The sequence below is a fragment of the Cebus imitator genome, unplaced genomic scaffold (assembly GCF_001604975.1).
Source record: "Cebus imitator isolate Cc_AM_T3 unplaced genomic scaffold, Cebus_imitator-1.0 Scaffold196, whole genome shotgun sequence".
In the NCBI taxonomy this organism is placed as follows: domain Eukaryota; kingdom Metazoa; phylum Chordata; class Mammalia; order Primates; family Cebidae; genus Cebus; species Cebus imitator.
Window position 1 is genome coordinate 140,981 of NW_016107511.1, and position 5,853 is coordinate 146,833.

The 5,853-nt window shown below is 43.6% G+C and overlaps 1 pseudogene; it reads left to right on the plus strand.

The window, feature by feature from the left end:
• The first annotated feature begins 5,509 nt into the window (after positions 1-5,509).
• On the plus strand, positions 5,510-5,640 carry LOC119473946 (annotated as a pseudogene).
• Positions 5,641-5,853: the final 213 nt, after the last annotated feature.

Genomic DNA, 5,853 nt, shown 5'->3' on the forward strand with positions numbered 1-5,853 from the left:
TTTAAAGTAGTTCCTATTATTATCGTGATTTATAGATGAGGAAATCTGAGGCATAGAGAGATTCAGGAACTTGTCCAAGGAACTTGCTGGTAAGTGGCTGAACCTAGATTCAGACCCAAGCAATGGAACTCCAGAGAGACTTCCCTTTACCACAGCACAGTGATGCTTCTCTTCATGAGATTCAATTAAAGTTAAATAAATAAGTAAGAACATAGACAGCAACAGAAGACTCAGGGAATTGGTGGCCAGACAGGGCCATTATCCCCATGGGAGTTTTTGCTCCATTCTAGCTTGGTCTGTGATGAATACTTGTGTGTCCACAGCAACCTACAAGGCTAAAATCAGAGCTGGAGAGTGCTTCTGAATGGAAAGATGTCTGGGAAAAACAGAGGCCATCAAGCGTTCAGCATAGCACATAGGGGATAATTTAGTCAAAGCTGTGTGAGGATCGCCATGATCAGGCAAGGGCTCCCATCCTTCCTCTTGATAGGATGGAGCCTGACACTCAACGTCAAGCATCATCTCCCAAGGTGAGAGGAGGCACAGGTTAGACACAGCATCTATCTAGGTCCCCCTCTGTTGTCAATCAAGCACTGGGACCACGCCCATCTGTAACAAGAGTGCCAAGCTTCTTCCCAGCGGCGAAATGCTACAGATTATTTTGGAATTCACATGGAGACCTAACAGTTCCAGGAACAGCAGCTCTAATAGTGCACATGGCAACTTTTCAGGCTGCTTCCAAGCAATGACCAAATGTACATGGAAGGAACTTGCAATCTTCAAAAACAGTTAAACCAAGCCAAGTCTTAATTGCCATGAGCTGTTGTGTTAGCAACCATATAGCGATGAGAACTAAAAACACTGACAATTTGCCTCCAGAGGAGAATTCTCCTATACTTTTTGTTTCTAATAAACAGAAAAAGAGATGTCCTTATCGCTGCTTTCAGTGTGAATTTCCTCTTCACAATCTTCTGGCAGACATCAGCGTCTCCCTGCTTCCCTTAGCATAACTGCAGAAGCAGCAGGAAGTAGTGATTGCCATTGCATAGGTTTCTGTTTGAATATTGGCAGATGTCAAAACATTCTGTTAGAAAGTCCTTTCCAAAGTCCCAGCTTAATTCCTCAGTCCTCTTTGCCCACATCAGTGTGGGACATGGTAAAACACAAGTGACCAAACTTGCCATCTTGCTTTTGTTCATGAAAACAAATCTAAGCAATAAGTTATCTGTGTGGGGATTTCCACAATCTCCACCCGAGAGCGAAGGAAGCTACAGAAGGCAGAAGGCAGGGGGAGACTCTTCAGGGTTACAGGAAAACATGTTTTCCACCTCTCTTCTCCCCACATCCTTCCTGTCTCAAGGCCCTCCTGCTTGATGTCTACCAGGCCTTGATGCGCTTGGATGCCAACAGTAAGAGTTTACAATGCAGTGAGAAAAAAGAGGGAACACAAAAGCCCTCTTGGAAGCTGCCTGATTCAGTTAAATGTAAACAATTTGTCTGGTAGATGATGTTAGGAAATCTGTGACCTTTGTCTTTCTGCTCCTATTTCCTGATTACCCACCTAGACACTTCAGCACTAAGGCTCCAGCTCTGAAAGCAGACTGGCTTCTAAGAGGACTCTGGCTCCGTCAATTAATATCTGTGTGAATATAGGAGAATAGTTAATCTCTCATTGCCTACATTTCCTACACTGTAAAATGAGGATAATGAATAGTAACAAGTTATAGATTTGTTATGGGGATTAAATGAGATAATGGATACAAAGGAAATTGGCACGGGAGCATCTAGGAAGCTTCAATGTTAACTATTAGTAATGTTGTGCCTTTTGGTAACCACCCTATCTCTCCATTCAATCAGAAAGGATCTATTAACCAGTACTTACAGCAAGGCAGAAGCTCATTAACACGAAAGTAAAAAACAGCGATATTTCACATTCAACCTTTCATCTTTAACTGTTAAGTGAAAGGCTGTTTTCCCAGGTTCTATTTATTCAACAAACATTGATTGAAAACATACAGTTTGTTGAGTACTATAAGGTATTCCCAGTACATAGAAGGTGCTCAGTAAATGTTTGACAGATGAATGAATGAATGAATGAATGAATGAATGAATGAATCACGGCCCTCCCACAGATGCTCCTCCTGTATGCAACAGGGCACTGGGGACAGAGAGGCTTGTTCATTTCTACACCCTCATCTCCCTCCAGCCCTGGGTCCTCTCCACTCCTGCCCAGAGCTGCCTGCCTGCAGAGCCACTGGGTTTAGACCTTCTCCTATTTCCTTGGTTGGCTTCTGACCAAGAAGTCCTGACAAAGAAGCAGTCATTAGAACACATCCTCTTTGTAGTCAGGGGTTATAAAGGATGTTCAAAGAGAAGGCATCTCACATGCCTATGGAAAGTACCTTCACCCTTTACTCCAATCAAGGGCTTATTCTTATTTTCTCCTGTGTAACAGAGCCATCTCTCAAACTGTAAGTACTGAGTAAGAAATAATATTTCATACAGGGCTGGCCTGGACCATGATCAGGATGCAGCATGTGAACTTTGATGGACTCTGGGAATAGCCTAGCTCTGCCCACACCTCTATCTTACAGAGTAGACATATGCTGTTTTTTTTTCCACTAATATCTATTATGCCTTGTTTTGGTGTCTTGGTCATGCCTCCTCCTCTGGAAGTGGAACTTGGGTGGGGCCCCAAGTCCAGTCTCAGCAATGCAGCAAATGTCACACACCTGGTCCATCAAGGCATTCAACCTACAAAAGCCACAGAGATGGGGGGGTGAGGGAAGGCACCTGCTCAGAATGAGTCCCAGGACTAGAACAACTGATCCTAGGAGGCAACATTCTCTTGTTTTAATTTTTTTTTTTTGAGACAAAGTCTTGCTCTGTTACCCAGGCTGGAGTATAGTGGTGCCATCTAGGTTCACTGCAACCTCCACCTCCTGGGTTCAAGCTATTCTTGTGCCCTTGGCCTCCTGAGTAGCTGGGATTACAGGTCTGTGCCACCATGTCCAGCTAATTTTTATATTTTTAATAGAAACAGGGTTTTGCTGTGTTGGCCAGGCTGATCTTGAACTCCTGGCCTCAAGTGACCTGCCCGCCTCAGCCTCCCAAAGTGCTGGGATTACAGGCTCTTGCTTTAATGTGAACTGGAGAAGACTGACCTTGGAGCTACTGAAAGGCCATAAGATAGTGTCTGGGAACAAAGCAAATACACGAAAGAGAAATTTGAGCCACTGGAAAAGACAGCCTTGATTTCGTTTGAGCGCCTGAATCAACCCGTGCTTGAAGCCAGTTTCCTCTGATTTTTCAGCTCTATGAGCACATAAATTCCTTTATCTTCTGCTTAAGCCATCAAAGTTGGGTTTTTATTTACAATCAAAAGAGTCCTATGATAACAACAGAAATTGTCACAGTGCCCAAAGTTTCATATTATTTATTCCTTTGCATTAATGTGAAAAATCAAGCCACAAGATTGCAAATGTATTATCAGCCATTGATCCCGGAGATCTTGATAATTTGTTAAGGATTACTGCCATTTACTCTGCAGTACCCACAGTCAAGCTGTAAGCACCCCAAGGATAGAACTCAAAACTGCATTGAACAATGCAGCCAAGTCCACCATGAAGTTCCATAGTCCATGCCTTTAAGTGATCTCGTTGGAGTTCTATGGGGAGCAATAACTCAGGCACTGGAAACTTCTTAAATGTACAGAGCTTGCTCTAAGCTATGAATGATTAGGACTGTAGAAGCAGAAGAAAAAGGTAAAATATTTATTTTGTTTGGCAAACCTTTTGTTTCCAGTGACTTCCAGAGACAATGTGGACCACAGAAGAACCCAGGATTCTTTCTTTGCTTCAGTGATCTTTGCTGGATTGTGTATGAGTCACTTTTTCAATGTCTTTCTCCAAAGTTGGCAATTAGGTAGAGTTTTACCACCCTATGAGCTTGAAAATTTTTATTCAACCAATTAGTGATCATTATTGAGCACCTATCATGTACTAGATGCTGTCTAAGTTACTGATCACTGGAGTTTCAAAGATGAATGGCACATTTCCTTCACCCAAGAAGATTAGAGTCCAGTGAGTCATGCAGACAACACCCAACATAACTACATCGGGTACAAGTAAGGCCATGACAGAGATGAGCACACAGTGACGCCAAGCAATGGCAAGGACACCTTCCCCAGGCTACTAGATGGAAGCTGTGACTCAAGGCAAGTGGAAGGTAGTTTTTGAGCAGACAAATAAGGAAAAGGGGTTACCGGAAGAGGAAACAGCACCAGCAAATAAGAAGTGGCATACAAAAAGTAAGGGCATTTACTGAGCTGAATTCACTTGGTAAACTCGGCCCTGGTGTGATGGTGGGAAAGAATGTGAAAAGAAGAAAACGCATCAACATAGAGGGCTTCTTCTGCCAAGGTAAGGACAGCGTTTGACTGGTGGAAGTCTTCAGTGGCTCCACATTTGAGACAGAATAAAATCTAGAACCCTGGTATCCTTGAAAGATATTATTTTTGCATTGTCACATCCTAGTAGCAAAGAGAACAAAATGTGTGAAGAATGCAGAATCTGAAGATGGTATTTTTGTTCAAATAAGCTATATCTTGTTCCTTATCTCCACTGTCCTGGTACCCTGGGTCCAAGAGACAGGAGGGAGCCACAATTATGCCCTAGGAGTCCCGCACCGCACTCCACCTCCCAGCCACCGCAGGCAGATGAAAATCGTTTTTCATCTGCTGGGCAGTCATTTTGAAAGTGCCTGCTTTTCACTGGGAAAGTAACACGATAGTCCCTCTGGGGATGCTCATGAAGCCGAAGCGAAACAGTCTTTTCCTTCTGACTGCCACTGCTGCATTTTCTTTCCCTGGCTCTCTCCTTCTTGCGGCTGAGTCTTTTGTCTTTTGTTCAAAAAACTGCACCTCAATCTTAGACTCCACAGTGTTTTTTTGTGTTGCTTTGTTTGTTTGTTTGTTTTGATATGCATCTTTTCATAAACCGGGGTGGGTTCAAAAGGCACCCGACTCTTTTCCCACATCAGTGTCTGGGTCAAATGTGCCCCAGGTGTGGCTCCGTCAACATTCCGTTTACACATGGTTCTCATTACAGGATCCCCCAAGGGCTGTGAAAACATTTGCTTGAGCCTCCCCCAAACAGCCACAACTAGGAATTGGCAAACACCCATTGAAAAGCACTATTTTCAATGTGCTATGGGCAGTCCCCCACCCTGATGCATACTCAACTCCACATACCCTCACTGCCTGCATGTCCGGGACCTCACGTCACATCTTAACTCATTATGTTCTTTGGGCCCCTGGTATTCCCTTGGCCGTGTCCTGTACATTGAGATTGCAGGCACAGGAGCGCCGGCAGCAGAAGGGACCCTTTGGGCAGGAGGACCCATCAGCCCTCCAAGGCCACATCGTCATTCCATTCACTGGCTCATGCGTCAACCCGTGTGACTTCGATATGCTTATTTTGCCTTTTGAAAACGCTGTTCAGCTTTTCCTGTGACCTTTTAAGGTAGACACTGTTTTTTAAGAGGCTAACACAGAATGGTAAAGTAAGTCTCCATAAAACCCAGAGAAGAGACAGAAGAGACTGTGAAACTCCTCTTTGGACGCCGTCTGGAGTCATAGCAAAAAAAAAAAAAAAAATAGTTTATTTGCTAATCCTTTAACTAAAAGCAGTTCATGGAAGGGAATTGACAAGCTCAGTAAGGTAGAGAGAAATAGCTTGTACGAAGACCGTGCCTCAGTTTCCCCATTTGTAAAATTAAGGATTAGACGTGATAATCCCTCAGCTACCACCATCAATGAAATATGATGATTCTGTTTTACTGAATCAGGTCATT